This window comes from Neovison vison, chromosome 2 (assembly GCF_020171115.1).
Source record: "Neovison vison isolate M4711 chromosome 2, ASM_NN_V1, whole genome shotgun sequence".
NCBI classification, from domain to species: Eukaryota; Metazoa; Chordata; class Mammalia; order Carnivora; family Mustelidae; genus Neogale; species Neogale vison.
Genome location: NC_058092.1, coordinates 58,799,337 through 58,819,324, shown reverse-complemented (window position 1 = coordinate 58,819,324; position 19,988 = coordinate 58,799,337). Strand labels below are relative to the sequence as shown.

The 19,988-nt window shown below is 37.4% G+C and overlaps 1 long non-coding RNA gene across 1 annotated transcript in view; it reads right to left on the bottom strand.

Moving 5' to 3' along the window:
* The window catches only part of LOC122900089, a 114,825-nt gene that overhangs the window by 47,763 nt on the left and 47,074 nt on the right, over positions 1–19,988 (bottom strand). The window contains exon 2 of the long non-coding RNA XR_006383172.1: positions 1,886–1,973. This is a non-coding gene — a long non-coding RNA (uncharacterized LOC122900089). The remainder of the gene's footprint in view (positions 1–1,885; positions 1,974–19,988) is intronic.

Genomic DNA, 19,988 nt, shown 5'->3' with positions numbered 1-19,988 from the left:
TTCTGAGGCTCCACAAAGTGGTAAAAGAAAAGAAGTGTCTGAGCAAAAGGGACTTTGAAAGCATACACACCTGGATTCAAATCCTAACTCAGTCACCTAACACCTGTGTGAATTTGGACAGTTCCTTAATTCCATTGAACCTGTTTCTACACCCATAAATATAGGTGTAGGACTGTAAATATTAACTGAAGAAATCACATGTCAAACAAGTATCAAACATAGGCTCTGGCACAATCTAATACTTAGAAACTGTCAATCCGTGTCACTAATTGTTTTATCATGCTCTCCATGAGCATGTATTTGTTTGCCCTGACACTGTTTGCAAAGTGTAGACACATCCATAGAGAAAGGTCTGAGTTCAAACCCAATATAATTATACTGAACACTGAGATTGTCTTTAATATCTTAACACAGAAAAGTCAAAACAATCTCGAAAAAAAAAAAAAGCCTTCCTATGGGCTTCTTGAAGCTGCAAGGGTTACTGCAAAGACAAGAAAATCAATCCTGAACTCAATCATCTTTTAATTTCTTCTCATGATTACTGTTCTCCTGTGGGGAATACAATTAAAACTAATGCTATATTAGGCACTTTCCTCAAAATAAACATTGATCAGATTCTATGTTAAGGGTCTGTAACATCTCTTGTATAATTATTTTAAAATATGTTAACAGGGATCTGTGTATTGCAGGACAGAAGACACTGTTTCTGCAAGACGAGAGTTCTGAGTTCTGGCACCGGCTCCACCATTCACCACTGTGTGTCCTACGGGAAGTCATTTCCTCTGGTTCACTCTGTCTCCACTGTAAAATGGATACATTCCTACCCTACAAAGTTGCTTCAGGATCACACAGGTCATGCATGTTACAGGCAAAAAACTGCAATACTCTTATAATAAACCATTATGATTTCTACCCACATTCCCAAAAAATATGACTAACACCAGCCACACAGAAATCAGAATTACTGGGACTCAGCACAAATAAGTTAAAACACATATTATCGTTACAATATGAGGTCAGTGTGGTACAGAGCTCACAGAGGGCTAACTAGCTTATGTTAGGAGAAGCTCTATTTATTTCAGTTTTAGAGGACAAAGGTATGAAAATAACTGAGACTTGTGACTGAACACTAAATTTATTTATTAAATAATTATAACTCCAAATGATCCAAGGCAATCAGAAACTGAGGTATGATATACATAATTTTGCATTCTTTCCAAAACAGCCTATTCTGTTACTGTAGAGTAACAACCAAGGCTTAGTGTTTGTTACAAATACTCTTTAGACTTTGCTTTTTTTCCTCAACAGTTTCTCTGGTGTCTCAACATACTATTACCTAGGAAATGCTTCATTGCTGCAAACATTAATTTAGCTCTTGGCAAAACCTGTTAGTCATGAACTCTGACACTTTTTTTTGGAACTTCTAGTTTATAGTGTAAATGGAAATCTTAAAAACTCTAATTTTAATTTTAGATTTAAATTTAGGTAAATTTAGATTAAATTTTAAAATAAACCTTTAATAGCTCACGTGTTGGATTAATCATGGCTCTGCGATAAAGCACATGTTGTGCAGAGGGAGTAAATAACACTTAAACAGATACATAACTATGTCCACGCTACATTGTTATCAGCCATCAGAGTGTCATGAATTTCACAACACTATAAAACTTAGTCCTTCCAGCTCTGACCTTGCTAAACAAAATGCTTACCCTTTATTTCATATCATGAAACTGACAACATTTATATCCAGACTGATGCTAGAGGAGATAAAATATTCGTCAAGGAGGGACATAAACCATCTGCTACCCTGATAAAAGGGCTGGGCCAACTTCATGCTCTTAATTGTCATCTGGAATTGCTGGATGAAAGGGAAATGAGAAATTACCTTCTCAACAGAGTCAAGAAACATGCACAGAACCCTTCTGTTGACTCGGAGAGCTGCTACTCCAGAGGTTCACATTTCTCAAGGTTACCTAGAACAAAAGGGAAAATGCAAATTAAGAGGCAAAACACTTCCTTATGCAAATAAGTCCACACTCCTTTTGACAAAAATTTCACTATCCTATTTCTTTCTCTAAGTAGCTAAGCTAGATATTTTTCATTCAATATTCAACAAATATTTATTGATCAATTAGTAAGATTCTTTCATCATTTAAGGCACAGATATGGGTGGTTAGGGCACAATCCCTGTGATTTAGGGCTCACAATGTCATTAGGAAAGAGAAGTGTGTAACCAAGCAATCAGAAAACAATAGGATACTGCAAAAAAAGCTTTCTAAAGGCTATGGATGTGCAGAAGCATGAGGGTCTATGTTTCTGGTTAGTGTTTCAGCAAAGAGGAAGCAACATTTAGCTGGAGTCTTGAAGGCTAAATAAAAGACAAGGTGATGATACTCTAGGAAAAAGGAATGAATAGTGCAGAAACACAGACTAGGAGAAAGCATAATATCTTTAGGAAATAACAAGTAATTAATTATGTTTGCCTGGATAATCATTTTCATAGAAGAGATTATTGACTTCCAACTCTCTGAAGAGAACAGTAAAACAACCTGTTCAATCAAGCAAAGATGTTTATTGCTCATTGCAGTAAAGGGAACCACTTATGATTCTGACAGAATCTTAGTAGCAACTTGGAAGTGGGGGGAGCAAAACAGCATTTGTAGGGTTGTGGGGTCTAATTTAAAGCATATCTTTCAGTGAGGGAGTCTGATTGGTATTGAGTAATGTTCATAATGGAAGAGCATAAGATTAAGGGTAAAGTAAGGAGGGAACTTTAAACAGAATCTTTGAAAATTAAACAATCATTTGATAAGCCCAGTTGAGTGATCTATTCTTCTGATAAAAGGTTATTTACCTAAGAAGAACAAATTGATTATTTAGATAAATAAATTCAAGAGGCTCTGAAATAGACAATAGTTCATTTCAACTTCATCTTCCTGGACAAACTTTTCCTAAAATACAAAGTTAGGTTAATGCAGAAGTCGAAAAGTGAAATTATGTTAATGTGAAGCACAAGCTATATGGGTATAAATGGTTTCACTTGTCATGAAGCAGACGAAGTTTGAAATAGAACTGGAGGCGGAATTATGACCGTCCTCATCTGCCTGAAGAATTTGAAATGGGCAAAGAAAGGAGAGAGAGCAATCTAGACCCCTTGCTGAAGTGCTTCCCAATATAACTTACCAAAACTCATTTACTTTTTACAGCAATCCTGTAAGACAAGTATCATCATCCTCTTATTCCAGATGACACTGAGGTTTATAGAAGTCATACTTATGGATAATCCCTGTCCAATGTCTTTTACAGAATTAGCGGAGCCAGATTTCAAATCCAGTTCTAGCGGATTCCAAAATCATCTTGCTCTTTCTCTCACATAATGCTGTTTTAAGACAGGGTACAAACTGAAAAGATTTCTCTGTAGAGACTGACTTAAGTGTGGACCCATGGACCACCTGGTTGCTTATTAGAAATACAGACTCTGGAGCCCCATCCCCAAACTCCTGAATCAAAATCGACTAACAATATATCAGGTGATTCCTATGTAGCAGGTGGGTCATCGTGGCTCTGATAGGAGACAAAGGAGTGAACTGTCCACATAAGCATTTTGTAGTATTTCTCAATTTCTTACAACAGCATTCTCGTTCAAGGCTCCTCACAGAAGGAATAGGCAGTCTTGCTCCTAATTCCCCTGCCTGCGGATCCCATTGTCCAAATCCCTCAGGTAAATCCTCTTTCTTGGTACGAACAACACTAGAACGCGGGCTGTCAGTAGCCGCTCAATCATTACCTAAGAAAGCCTCCCAAACAGATATAACTTGCTCTCTGTGGGGCATTTCCTGTGTGATACATTCCTCCCTCTTAGATGAATGACTTCCCTCCAGAGTGCCCTGGTTGTTTATCTGCGTTTGGGTGACATGGCTCAGTGATGTGGCAGGGGTCCTTCTCTTAAGGCAGAGTATGTACCATTCTTTCTGTGAGTCTGAATAATGTTACCTGTCATTTGTATAGTTACAAAGTCTTTTTTCATACTGCCTTACATTTTCATATCTTACAGCTAGGAAAATTGACATTCAAAAATAGTAAACATCTTCAGCAAACATCTTTGTGCCCAAGAATTAAGTGCCATGCTTTCTAATTCCAAACCCTCTATTCTTTCTATTCTAATGTTCATATTCCCTCCGTGACTGGTCTCTCCTACTCCCTCCCCACTCCCTCCTTCTTCCTCTTCCTCTCTCTCCTCTTTATGGTTTAGATTTTTTAAGGCTGAAGGAATATAAAAGTGAAGTAGCCATTTTTAACTAACCTCTAACACAGCTTACTTCTTATTTTCTCTGCCTTCTTTTTGAGATTTCATTTTTAAGTAATCTCTGGACCCAACTCGGGGCTCGAACTTACAACCCTGAGATCAAGAGTCACATGCTCCACAGACTGAGCCAGCCAGGCGCCCCTTGTCTTCTTTATGGGAATAAAATGCTTAGCATTCTTCCATCACCATTTTTTATGAAGATAACAGTATTAGTTATTACCCTTATCATGAATTATAAACTCCACTGTTAGTCCTACTGACAATAAAAAGAACTGGTTGACTGGTAACTGCAGATCTCAAAATAAGCTAGGTCTTGTGTTTTTTTTTTTTTTCTTACTTTTTATTATTACCATGTTCTAGCATTATTTGTTAAGGCCATAACAAGGAGATAAATTTGGCATTAATGGATAAAACACTCACACATATTTCTCTGAGCACTTTGAAATATATTACCAACAACAACAAAAAAGTCATTCAAAAAGAAAAAAAAAAGTTTTCCTCCTTAGGAAAATTTTCTTTCTTGTATGAGGCAGTGATAATTTAACCAATTTCTGAAACTTGAAGCAAACTTCCCACTAAAATATGTACATGAAGCAATCCATAAAAACTAATTATGGTAAGGATGAAAAATGTACATACAATAACATATGCAGAGAAAGTCAAGCGGAGAAAGACAAATATCATATGATCTCCCTGATATGAGGAAGTGGTGATGCAACATGGGGGCTTAAGTGGGTAGGAGAAGAATCCATGAAACAAGATGGGATAGGGAGGGAGACAAACCATAAAGAAAACTCTTATAGGGTTATCATCACCCCTCCTCCTTTGGTACCAATGACTTACTGAAGAGAAAATATTTGACTTCCTCTATGGTTGTTTCAGTTTAATTTGGAAACACATTTACTACGGACATTAAAATTAGACTTGGTAATGCCTCGGTATTGAAGTTTTACGCTGACATCCAAGACTACTCAGTTTATAGATCCTACTTTATCTGCCTCTTTAAAATATGTACAAAAAAATTAAAGCAATAGTATTGATTCCTAAACAAGAATCACGTGGATTCACTTATCTCTGTCCTTTTTTAACCAATTTACCAAAATGGGATGAAAAAGCATTTAGCAAATTTCCAGAATAAATGTCTACATTCTAGAAAGCTTCCAACAAACATCCTTAAATCCTAGAGAAACTACTTCAGCTGAACAGATTGCCCTCAAAAATTGTGTTTTATTCATACAGTTATAATAAATAGTACGACAGAGTGAAATTATCCACGAGTGGGGGAAAGAAACTAAACCGTTCATTTTTTAATTTATAGACCTAAAGTAGTACCTGGTTTAGGTATTTAATATACATTGTACTGAATTGAATATGTACTGATATACTGAGCTCTGTTCTTTCTGACATACCCAGGAAAGCAGAAACAGCTAAATATAAAGAGAAGTTTCCCCCTTTCCCACCTTATGTGTCTGTGTGCATGCATGCAACCTTGTTTTGATTTTCTAGTCCTACACTTACTTTCCATGGTTAGGTGAAAGGTTCCCAAGTCACTGTGAAGCCTGACTCTAGGCAAAGTGAAGTGGAGATAGGGGTATTGTCCCCTTCATTCTGAAAGCAGCCTTTTTTCTCCTGTTTCCAACCCTTTCTTCAGGCCCTATAGAATTACCCCAGGATTAAACTCACAAGCTCTCTTTCTGTTCTGATCATTTTTAATATATTTCTTAGTATCTTTGATGTCCTGCTATCTCTCTATGATATTCCTTGGTGAATTATTTTTTAATCCTGCTCTACACTAAGTTTTTTTAATTTGACGGCTCAAATATTACCTCCAGAAAATGTTAAACAACATTTGCTCAAACAACAGAAATTTACTGTCTCTGACTCTAAAGCCTATAAGCCCAAGACCAAGGTGTCTTGGAGTTGGTTGCTTCTGAGGACAGTGAGGGAAAATGCTTCTCATGCCTCTCTCTTAGCTTCTGGTAGTTTTCCTGATGATCTTTGATGTTCCTTGGTTTCTCCTGCATCACCTTCATCTTCACACGACATCCCCCTTGTGTATGTCTATCTGCAAGTTTCCCCTTCCTGTAAGCACACCAGTCATACTGGACTGGGGCCCACCCTAGTATGAATTCAACTAATTACATCTGCAATGATCCTATTTCCAAATAATGTAACACTCTGAGGTAATAGGGGTTAAGACTTCAATACGTGAGGTTGATGGCAGGATGGAGTCCACAATTCAACCCAAATTCAACCCATAACAGAAACCAACAGTGTCTTCTATACTGTCCTTAGTCTGGTGTCCCTGTGTGCAGTCTCTGACCTCTCCCGTCCCCATAATACAAAACCTAGATCACATGCCTGCCTGCACCCTGGCTGTAATGAAGGTTAGAAGATAAGTCTCTGGAGTTTAACTTGGGAAGGGAGACTCATACTGTGTGACCCTACTAGAATGTAGGGACAGAATTCCACAAATAAATAGGAAGACCCATAGTTAAAATGAAGGTTTATTTCTGGCCCTGCCCTTTCTTGACAAGAGTTATAATCCCTCTGACCTTCAATTTCCTCATTTTTAAAATGGGGTTTTGTGTGGGCTAACAGTTAAGATCTTAGCATGGTGTCTTCTTGTATGTAAAAAAATGAGTTCTTCTCACTCCTCCAAACCCCAAAACTCTTCATTTCTTGCATGGTCTCCATCATATTCTGTCTTGTGTCTTTATGTTTGTTTGCTTGCCATGTTTCTTCAATTTTAATGTGCATTTTAGGAGCCAGGAACATTGTTCTAGACCAGTGTTTCTCAAATCATTTATGAAAAAGGACCATTTATAAATATCCACTCTGTCACAGAACAATATTTTTGTAAAATCTAATAAAAGTAAGTTCTAGAAAGATGAAATTTTAAAAAGACATAAACTATAAACCCCAATTTTATTATATTCAACAAAACTAAAATTACTGTCAAAATGCTATAAATATTTCTAAATGCTTAATTTGAATTTATATATTTAATCCATCGTAGACCAGTCACCCACATTTCACTGGTCTATGGGCCACACTTTGATTGACATGTCCTAGACCCTTACTCCCCAGAACGTGGCCTCAGTGCCAGCAGTTGTGATCTTCCCCATAAGAGCGGTGGAAATGCAGAGTATCAGGAATACTTTCAGACCTGTTGGATCAAAACTGGCATACTGAGGTTTGAGAAACACTGTCCTGGGCCATGTTGAATCCCTTCTGCTACTGAGCAACAAGTGCTCAATCAAAAATCTATTTAAACTGTTCAAAAATAGAGACACCCAAAAGAGATCGAATATGTGCATTTTAGTGCATCTGTCAGGGTCTTTCATTTTATTGGGATACTGTAATTATTTGTTGATTAATAATTGAACAGTTTTTATAGGTCTTCTCCTACTACCCAAAACATCAATTTTTATATGAATAGATGATTTTATGTTTTTAAAGCACAGTGTTATCATTTTATATTCTTAATGCATGCATATGGGGTGTGTGTGTGTGTATGTGCGTGTTGTGTGTGCGTGTGTGTGTGTGCATAATTCTGTCTTCTGTCCAGCTACAAGTCTGTAAAGTATTTAAAGGAGGAACATAATTCATTATCATTGAATAATTTGCTGTTTTTATTTCATTAAGTCAAGATTAAGATTGATAAAGAAAGATTTCAAAATTTCAGTATGTTGTAGTTAATGGAGACCAGCTTTGAAGTCAGAAATGCTTCCATTCGTGAGATTAAGAGTCACTTATGTTTAATCTCACGAAACAAACTGTGGGTTGCTGGGGGGAGGGGGGTTGGGAGAAGGGAGGTAGGGTTATGGACATTGGGGAGGGTATGTGCTTTTGGGTAAATTGGAAGGGGAGATGAACCATGAGAGACTATGGATTCTGAAAAACAATCTGAGGGGTTTGAAGTGGCGGGGGGGTGGGAGGTTGGGGTACCAGGTGGTGGGTATTATAGAGGGCACAGCTTGCATGGAGCACTGGGTGTGGTGAAAAAATAATGAATACTGTTTTTCTGAAAATAAATAAATTGGGAAAAAAAAAAAAGAAATGCTTCCATTCGAAGGCTGAGTTTTTACCCATTGTTCTCTTGTTTTCTTTGGTCAAAATTTCCTCGTTTGTAAAGTGAAGTTAGTATTCTGATTCTGGGTGATTGATGAAGTTAAAATAATTTATATTAGGCACCAGTAAATGCCGGTTATATTGTTAGTACCCAGTAAACTTGGTCATTCTGAATAAATAAAGGAGCTTAGATTACCATTTTTACTCATTTTTTTTTAATGAGGCTATTGAAAGAACTGAAATGTATACAATGAAATAAAGAACTGTAAAGTATATAGAACAAAAATAACTAAATTTCACTTGGCAGGGAAATATGTAGTAGTCATTTCTTGGATACTTGTAAATTTAAAGTTGTCACTATCTGTCACAAGTCAGATACTCAACAGGGTTTCCTCTGTGGTAAAACTGATATTCTGTCCAATATGAATCTGTCCCATGCCCATAGTATCTGTTACAGTTCCTTGCTCATGGAAGGTGCTCCATGGATGTTTCCAGAAAAAACTATGACTTCTTTGCTGTCAGGGACCATGTCTTCTATCTCCTTATTCTATGACCTCTCATCAGTTTCCTATGGTGGAACTTCTCACCCACATGCTGCTATGCCCTAGTGAGCCACGAAGGATTTTCAGTTGTGCACATATCTTGACCTCTCCACCTGCTCAACAGCCATGTAGGGCCTGGGAAACTACAGCAGCTTCCTTTTATTTATCCCCATAGTATAGGGCTCTGACATGAGAAAAGTCAAAAGAAATGGGCCCATCTTATTTTCTTTCCCAACTAGGATCTTTGATGTATGTGGTTCTCTCTTATAGAGGAAATCCTTTGAAATGGGGCCTAAATTTTATTTACCTCCACTTCCTTCTTCCTGGACAAGTGTAATTCATCTTTAGATGAATTGGGGTGACATTCTCATCAATTACTTTTGTTGTAAACTTGGCCTTGTCTCTAATTAAATTTCTTTTCTTCCGTTACTTTTTCAGATATACCATCCTGCAACTTGGTACCTCCCAGCACAGGCACTAAAATGATTTTACATAGTGTATTGTTAAAGGTGGTCCTTGTTCAGTTTGTTTTCAGTGCTCTGAGTGAATGTCCCTGTTCAATGTTTGTGAGACTTGCGTATCTTCTCAATCTCCTGAGATTTTCCCTGTTTACCAGCAAGAATATAAGACCTCAAGTGTTTTAGTAGGCAACAGTCTCTTAACCAGAATTTAGTAACTTTGCTTTATGTTTATCTTTATTTTTATGGCCTATTTTAAAGCAAAATAAAGAGGCACCTGGGGGCCTCAGTCAGTTACGCATCTGTCTTCAGCTCAGGTCATGATCTCGGCGTCCTGGGATCGAGTCCCACATCAGGCTCCCTGCTCAGTGGGGGGCCTGCTTCTCCATTGCCCTCCTCCCAGCTCATGCTCACTTTCTTGTGCTCTGTTTCTCTCTTTCTCTCTCTCTCTCTCTCAAATAAGTGAAATCTTTAATATTATTTAAATTATAGTAATAAAAAGCTACTTTCAATATACTTAAGTAAGAAATTGAGTTAACATATTTAAGTTCATGGATACAGCACACTCAAGTACATGGATATACTAAATGCATGAAAATTATATGCAAATAAACGTGCAAAACACCAGTAGAAAGGGTGCTGGGTTTTGAATCCAAATACTTGGATTTGGGGTGCACTTTGCCAGTTACTCAAGCAAAGTGCTTAACCTTCCTGAGACACAATTTTTCCCGCTCATCTGTAGAAGAGGGATTATAGCAACTGCCCGAAAGAGCATTTTTTGTGAATTAAATGAAACAATGTTCTCAGAAGAATTTTGTAAACTAAAAATAGTGACATAAATGTTAGTTTGTTATTTCTATGAATACATGACCATTGCCATTTCACCTTATATCACAGTGTTCTAACAGAGTCATACGGATTGCAAGATGTATGATATGAGTGTGTTATTTTTTTATTTGTTAATTTCAGTATAGTTGACACCGTCACATTAGTTTCAGGCATAGAATTTAGTGACTCAACTTATCCCTACTCTTTCGTTATGCTCACCACAAGTGTAGCTACCATCTGTTACCATAGCCTTTTATCCCTATGACTTATTCATTATATAACTGAGAGCCTCTATCCCCCACTTCCCTTCAGTCATCTTGTGCATCTCCCAACCACTTCTCTCTGGCAACCACCAATTTGTTCTCTATATTTATGGGTTAGTCTGCTTTTTGTTTGCTCAATTATTTTGTTTTTTAGATTCCACATATAAATGAAATCATACTGTATTAGTCTTTCTCAGTATGACTTATTTCACTTAGTGTAATACCCTTTGGTCCATCCCTGTTGTCACAAATGGCAAGGTCTCATCCTTCTTTATTGCTGTGCAGTATTTCATTGTATGTATGTATACCACTTCTTCCTTACCCATCAGTCTAGCATGGATACCACTTCTCCCTTACCTATGGGTCTATCAATGGGAGTGCACTAAATTTTTAAAATTGGAGCATAACATCAAAAATAATGAGTTTTACAAATTTTATAAAATCCTGAAATTACTGGTAACACTGGTATCACATTTATTTTCAAGGTTTATTATGTGCCAAAGTAGCTTTGGGGTAGCCTAATACTACTAACAGAGACTATTGTGAATGAGCTACGCCAGGCAATTATGGAACTCCTTGGCAGAAGATGAGAGAAAACCAAGCGAGGTGGAAGAAAGCAGGTGATACTCTGAGGAGAGGTGATTAGCGGACTGTGTTCTGGCGGGGGCAGGGTGGAGGGGTCTGGCCTACTTTGAACCTCAACAGTGTTACTATGGGAACCTAATGAATCTGTTGGGAAGCAGGAAAGGAAGAGTGCCCAGAGAAAATGTGGGACTTTCACACTGGTGGAAAGCCAGGCTTTGTGCTCTCAAGCAGCCTGCCAAAATACACAGTCTACAATAAACTAAGGCTTCGAGAAACTTGGGAGTACACCAGTCTCGTAATCGTCACAGTCCACATACTTCAAATAGCAAGCAGGAAAAACGGGGAGATTTGGACTTTCTGGAAACCTCTAGAAGAGAAAGCCAGCTGGGCTCCAAGAGTCTTGTTTATGCACTGGACGCCTGATGGGTTTGTTGAGGCTGGATACCGGAAAGGAATATGTATTTGAATCTCACAGCAATGACACTGTCAAATGGCTTACGGAAACAGTCAGATAAGGCTCCAAGGGCAAAAAAAAAATATCATGAGAAAGGAATATTATTATTTCTCATCTTTGCAAATCAGTAGTGACAAAGGTCTCTGACCTTCATAAAGCTTGTGTGAAAGTTTTAGAACTTATAAATCCAAATCACTATTTGTGTATTCCAATACCTTATACTTCTAAATAATCTAGTATTTTAAGCTTGGATGATCTGAGCCATGAATATTATTGTGCTATTAATGAGACAAATAGCATCAGGAAGACCAACAAGTGGTTCTCAAAATGTAGTCCAAGGACCCCTGGGAGTCCCCAAGACCCACTCAGGGGATCTGTAATGTCAAAACTGTTTCAATAATAATTCTAAGATATTATCTTCCTTTATTTTTCATTCTTTCATGAGTGAACAGTGCTGTTTTGCAAAGTCAGTAGACATACAACGATGTAATAGAATGGATGCAGAAGCAGATATAAGAATCAGCTGTCTTCTAGTAAGCCATCAAGAGATTTATACAAACGTTAAACAATGCTACTTTCCTCCTAATTTATTTTTGTTTTGGAAAATATAGTTATTTTTCATAAAAATATGTTGTTTATGTTGACACTGATTTCCATCAACATGTAATGAGTTCATTATCATTATTTTCAAATGAAAAATTTCTCAGTTTTAGTTTTTAACATGGAGCCCAGCAACAGATATGTAACAGAAATGACAGCATGCATAACACACACTTTGGGTCCTCATAAAGGCATCCTAAGGCCAAATATTTCAGACCCAAATGGCTATTAAGCTGCCAGTTCCTACAGGGCTCATTTTCCATGGTTTGGATTTTCTGGTGTTGGCTTGAGGAAACGTAACCCATTATAACTTTATTAGCAATTTCAATTAGGTAGCAGCTGGATTTGTGAATAAAGGTATAAACCGCAGAACATCCAGAGAGGAATCTTTTTCTACCAGCTACTAATTTGCTCTGCCCATCTGAACTGCAAACCCTTGATTGTGACTATCCTTTGGGATTTATCAGTCAGCTATCAAACTATGGGAATACTTAAGAAGATGTTTAGATCTGTGAGTTTAAAATAATAACCAAAGTTTTGATAAGAAATGGCTGAGTCTCTAGTATGGTAGAACAACTAGAGACAGGTTTTTTTTTTATACAATCAAGTTAGGCCATATTACATTTATTGCAAATACAAAAACCATGTAGCAGAGTTCTGACAGTGACTGAAACCCTTTCTCACTAAAAGTGAGTGAATACTTAGGAAGGTGTATTGTGCAGGGAAGGGTAGAGGACCTCGTGTGAAGCAGAAGTGGGTTAGAACCATTTCCCACACTTGTTAACAGCATGACCTTGGGAATTTTAATTTTAATTACTTCTGTAAGGCTCAGCTTTCTCTTCTGTAGGATGAGAAACAGTAATGATAGCTTCACTCTGCAGAATGATTTTCAAATTAAATGAGACAAAATGCAACAAGTTTAGTGTACATCATTTCATTTAACCCTCACAGTGATCTTAAGACACAGATGCTATTACATTTTCATTTTACGGGCAGGGAAACTGACATTTACAAAAGTCAAATAATTTTCCAAAGATCATGCTATTAGAAGTGGTAAAGCAGGGATTTGCTTTTGACCCCTCTAAATACAAACAACTACATCATTGTGTTTTCTTAACAGCAAAGGTTAGAAAAGGGCATGCTGGGGCACCTGGGTGGCTCAATTGGTTAAGCGTCTGCCTTTGGCTCAGGTCAAGATCCCAGGGTCCCTGCATCAGTTTCCTTGCTCAGTGGGAAGCCTGCCTCTCCCTCTCCTTCTGCTGCTCCTCCTCCTTTTTCTCTCTCTCTGTGTCAAATAAATAATAAATAAAATCTTTAAAAAAGAAAGAAAAGTGCATGCTTCTCTTTCTCTTGCCCAACACCTAACTCTGTGTGACGTGTGCACAAGCTAAGTCTTCTTGTAACAGAGGGCAGGAATATGGCAGGAGGCTCAGGATAGGGAAGAAGCATTTTACAGATCCCCAGATATGGGAACTGACAATTCCTCTTTCATAGAGGTTTTATAGGCAACATCTTTCTTGTATCCACACAGCACATGCATATTTCACCAGTTCCCTTTAATATGCTCTGGAATAGGGTTGAGCAATTGTGACAGACACCTGTAAATATCGTGTTACATACTAAGTGATAAATGATAAATGATCTTAAGAAAGGAAAACGATGACTCTCTCATAAAAAGCTCTCCCTGAAACATTCTAGATGAAAGGGCTCGAAGCATGGCAGGCTCACTTCCTACACTGCCGGGTCCACACACTAAGGACCGGATGGCCTACAGCTGGAATTTTCTGTGCCTTAATATTGAAATGGAGATGCAGAGTAGCTGGAAATGTCTCCCAGATCTTGCTATTTAAGAAGCAATTCTATTTGGAACAATACTGTTTCACTTTTTTACCAGACAAATTAAAACAAAAACAAAAACAAAAAACCTGGATGCTTTTTTAAAAAAATGTTTATTGTAAATTCAGAGGAATAGACTGGTGATTATACAGTTAATAACCTAAACATCCATTCATATTAGGTGAACATCTATGACCAGGAGCCTTCTTGGTTTCCAGACCGGCCATCTAAAGCTGTAAATAAATTTTTACATTAGATCTCTATGGTTACAGTTTTTCTCTTAGTTGGATGACAGAAATTGCTTACAATTAAAATCATCTGATATCCCTGGAAGGCACCTGACTAGCCTCATGCTCTAGCCTTGATGGTAGAGCTCAGGAATGGATCATGGCCATACCTCTTGGGACAGATTTTTTGCTCAGTAAACTGCTATTTTGACTTCACTTTTTCACTGGGATAGGGATAAAAAAAATGCATCTGTTCATGTGAAAGTTGGTAGTTTCAGGTTCACCTTTTATTATTATGTACATTGATATTTGGAGTCATCATATGCTTCTTTTTCAGAATATTTCTTCTATTTGGATTACTTTGATGTTATTCATGGATTAAAGGAGGCCAGCTCCAATAAGCTTCAACATCAGTTTTCCTGCTGGCATTCTGAGAACAGCATAGTAAGGGCTATCGTAAGGGATGATGGACCCGTGTTCTGCTTTTCTAAAACATCTTTCACCTGTTCTCTTTTTCACTTCACTTTTAAGAGGTAAGAGAAATTAGATATCATGGTTTTTCTAAGATTATTTCCCAAAGTTTGCCTTCACACTTTCTAGTTCATTCACACATCCTTCCTCCAGAGAAAAAATAATAATCAAGATATTTGACATATCTCTAGATCAAATATTCTTCAAGGTCAAAAAAACAACAGCAAAAGGTCCAATATGTCAAAGAATTCATGCATGCGGAGCTTTTTTTTTTTTTTAAAGATTTTATTTATTTATTTGACAGAGATCACAAGTAGGCAGAGAGCCAGGCAGAGAGAGGAGGAAGCAGGCTCCCTGCTGAGCAGAGAGCCTGATGCGGGCTGATCCCAGGACTCTGGGATCTTGACCTGAGCTGAAGGCAGAGGCTTTAACCCACTGAGCCACCCAGGCGCCCCCATGAGGAGTCTTTTGATACCCAAGCCATTTGACACAACAAAAAAATAAATGTCTCATCCTGTAGGATACCTTTAAAAAATCACCTCCACTTCATACCAAATGCCACGGAAAAATTAGAACTTCAGCATTCTCTCATTCCTGATCTTCAACTTGTCCTAACTATTCCTCTGACATTGTCTTATCCTTGATACCTTAGCTTCCAACCTTCCAACTTTCACCCGCATTTCACTTTGTAGAATTGACCCTCAACAATGTCTACCCCTACCCTTGCTGTCCCCTTGAACATTTTTGATTCTTCCTCTAGCAACGTTCTCCATGCCATCTTAAATAAATCCTAGTACTTAATACTTAATAATATCATATCATCTCCCTGATATGAGGAAGTGGTGATGCAACATGGGGGCTTAAGTGGGTAGGAGAAGAATCCATGAAACAAGATGGGATAGGGAGGGAGACAAACCATAAGTGACTCTTAATCTCACGAAACAAACTGTGGGTTGCTGGGGGGAGGGGGGTTGGGAGAAGGGGGGTAGGGTTATGGACACTGGGGAGGGTATGTGCTTTTGGGTAAATTGGAAGGGGAGATGAACCATGAGAGACTATGGACTCTGAAAAACAATCTGAGGGGTTTGAAGTGGCGGGGGGGTGGGAGGTTGGGGTACCAGGTGGTGGGTATTATAGAGGGCACAGCTTGCATGGAGCACTGGGTGTGGTGAAAAAATAATGAATACTGTTTTTCTGAAAATAAATAAATTGAAAAAAAAATAATATAAGTTTTACTTTTAACATTCACTTACTTCAAAATCAATTTTATTGCAGCCCAAACTGCAGAGTTAGCAGAGTTAACTGAAAAGAGTAAACTATTTTGTGTATATATAGATACAAATTAAAGTTTCAAGGACTATAATTTACTTTGGCAGATAGTGTTAAACAAGAATAAATAAATTTCAAAAAAAAAGATTAAATAAATTGCTAACTACTTCCTTTTTAAAAATTTCGTTTAATTTAAATTCAATTAGCCAGCATATAGTACATCATTATACTACTTTCCATAAGTTTCCCACTTCAATAGGCCCCAGCAGTCCCTGTCTTGGGACCATCCCTGTCAGCTGTGGTCTTATCCACTTGGTTTTAGCTTTGAAACCAGCAAAACTTTCTACAAAAAGGAAAGGAGGAGAGAGAGAAAGGAAAGGAAGAAAAAGATAAAACATAAACTTGTCAAATAAGTGCCTTCTGAGTTAAAATTTTGGGGGTCCCCTAAGGAGCCAAAACCAAAACAAAACAAAACCAAAGTCTTCACTAACAAAGTCAGAAGTATGAGCATCGTCTCCATCTGGTTTGTTAATGGGATTCTAACTGTATTATAACCACTGGTATTTTGGTATTTAACTCTAACCCACATTTATCAGGTATCATTTCCTGACATGGATGGAAATGTGGGGTCAGCCAGGAAAATTTCCCAACTCTCTTCGTTTCCCGTAGGATGTAGGAAGCTCACAGAAATAACTTTGGCCTTTATTCTGAGCCTCAATATTCTGCTGAAAGACATGGTTCTTTTTACCTCAAGGAAAGGTAACTCTTTCTTTGGCAGTAGTTTGTAGAAACCCTGCTCTCAAAAATCATGCTTTATCATTTCTTGTAAAAAAAAAAAAAAGATTTTACAAAAGTACAAGTATGGATTCAAATCCCAGTCCCAATCCTTACTATGTGATATGGGAAACATTTCTTCACTGGTAAAAATAGTAATGATAATACTTGCAGATAGGTTATGAGATTAAAATAGGAAAAGTCAAGTGTGAATGCACCTATCAAAATTCCTGGCATTTGGTATGCACCAAAATATATAATATACTTAGTCTCTAAGTAACTAAAGGAGGGACCAAGGGCACTGTCAATATGCTATGGGCATCTTCTGTATCAGGCTTTCTTTTTTTTTTTTTTTTAAGTAGGCTCCACACACCAACGTGGGGCTTCAACTCACAACCCTGAGATCAAGACCTGAACTGAAATCAAGAGTTGGATACCAACTGAGCCACTCATGTGCCCCAAGCTCTTATTAAACAAGGACATCATCTTTTTTTCTTCAGAGCATCATATTTCTATGGGAACAGAATAATCACTTCATTTTAGAGACAAATAAGCACTCTCAACAGTGATAGAGCCCAGAATGGAGGCATATAACAGTTTCCATCCAAACATTCTAGAGGAGCTGACTTAAATGGAAATGCTTGTGCCTTTCTTCAGCAGATATTTCACCTCTCTTACTCTTTTATTAAATTAGAGAAGCACCATATTTTTCTTCTCTATAGCCATGATGGAAAGTTTAGCAATCCCATCAAAAGTTACTCTTGGATGTGTCCCCTGCTCTTCTAACTCATCCTGTGTGGATCAAAAACTCAATACAAAATATCTTTTTTTCGATGTTAAGTAATCCACAGAAGGCTTTTTTCCTAAACACAAGATAACTCTGACCATAATGCTGCCTCTCTGGAATCAATCTGAGAGTAACCAACAACAGACTGTGAGGGAACAAGGTATTACAGAGGGAAGAAACATTAGCAGAGCTTCATACTCCTGTTTCTATCTCTTCTTTTGAAAATCTGCCAATAAATGAGTCAGAGTCTTAGCAATACAGCTCACATTTCCATCTGTAATGCCTTGACACTATCTGACAATCTCTGATTCAGAGGGATTTGTTAGAAGAAAAAGGCCATTTCTGTAAGATGCCTTATTTTATTCTTCGAGTCATTAAATATAAATAGAACAATGACAGTAAATGTTTCTGGAATCAGGTTTTCATGCATGTTTGGGTTAAACAAACATTTCGCTTCAGAGGAAAGTCATCTGCCTTCTTTTATCATCTTTAATATTTCATATCTAAATTCCACAGTCCATGCTGTGGGCATTTGTTAATTCTGCTGGGAACATCCCTTTGGTCTTGGTATTTTTTCTCATCACCATGACTCTTGTGTAGAACTTTACATAGAATGGAATATTGCAATTGTGTATAACTTACCTTTACTCTCTTTATCCTGCTATTAATCCTGTGTAGCCCTGGTCCCTGGTTCTGGAGGGAGTAGAGCAGATCTTACCATGTAGATTTTTGTGTGTAGATTGCAAATTACCATGTAGATTTTTCTAAACTCTCTGAGGGTTATCTGAAGGACTATCACAAAACACTCAATTTTGTTTTGCCTAACTCAGAACTGAGGCCTTAAAAGCAGCAGGCAATGCTTGAAAATGCTTCAGGGCAAACTATCAATGTACAGACACATACTACAAAAGATTACAGTACACAAATATGTAGACTATGGTACAGGAGAAAAAGCTGGGGAAAATTCTTCAGGAAATTAGAATATTCAAAAGAACTATTTATAATGGAAGATTTAGAAAGCTAGCCATTTTCCCAGTATAAGTTATATCCTTAGAAGAGATGCAAAGCTTTCATTTCAGGCTGACGCCAAGACTCCTCAAAAGCCAACACAGAGCCAATCTGAAGAAACTGGGAGAGTTGTTTTCTTTTTTTGTTTGTTTTGTTTTGTTAGCTTCTAGTACTCTAGGAAAGCTCTGTCAAAATGTTAGAATACTAACTAAAGGTATGGAGACTTCAGTTACCAACAAGATAAGAAATAAAATATTTTAAAAATAGCTAAAAAAATAAGAAGCAAGCCATGGGAATGGGAAGAATTTGACATCCAGAGTGACTATATCATAATAATCAAATGTCCAGTTTTCAACAAGAACAATAAAACACAAAGACATAAAAGAAACAAGAAAGTATGATCTACTCAAAGGCACAAAACTGAAAGAAATCACCCCTTGGGAAACCCAGACATCAGAATTACTAGGAAAACACTTTAAAATAACTATCTTAAACATGCTCAAAGATCTAGAAGAAGACATGGACAAAGTGCTGAAGGAAATCAGAAAAGTGATGCATAATCAAGATGAAAATTTTATAAAAGGAAATATAAAAAGTAACCAAACAGAAATTCTATAGCTAAAAAGTACAATAACTGAAATGAAAATTTTAGGAGAGGTTGAAAAGCAGATATGAGCAGGCAGAGGAAAGACTCAGAGAACGTGAAGATAGATGACTGAACCTATCAGGTCTTAGAGGCAGAAAGAAAAAAGAATAAAGAAGGGTGAACAGAAGCTGAGGGACCTATTGGACATCATCAAGCAGACCAACATACCCCTTACAGGAGTTCCAGAATAAAAAGAGAGAAAAAGTGGCACACAAAATACTGGAAGAAAAAAAAAATCGTTGCTGTAAAGATGTGTATAAACACTCCCATAAAATAGGAAAAAAAAGACAACTGAAAACCTCACAAATTTTAAGAAAGACGTGAATTAACAATGAAGTGAACTGGATCTTTAGATCAGAGTTTTCAGTTCTCATTGTCACATGAATGGTAAAGTATACCATTCTACCTGGCATTAATAACTTTCCAGTTCATCCTGTTATTCATACTTGTTTATGCATATATTTTTTACTCAACCTATTATAAATCTCTAAAGAGTAATAATTGCTTTGGGTCAGAAAGTGACTAAGCATGATTACAGAAACCATGATATGGAATGAGCACAGTCGCTGAGCTAAAGGATAGATCCAGCTGCAAAACCTCAGGAGAACAGAGAAATTCAAGAGTAAGTTAGCAGAAAATAACAGTGATTAGCATGGAGGGGCTTGGAGGTTAGGGGTGTTCAGAAATACGGAAGGAACGTCCCTGGTACATGGTCAAAGTAAAGTGAAAGAAAAAATGTGAAACAAAAACTCAGAATCCTTACAACTCAAGAAAGCAGTTGATATCAAGAAAATCTAGTAGCAGGGGAGAGCCACCAGGATGGCTTGTTTTAGGTGGTAAATTCCGTTTTTCATAGCTTA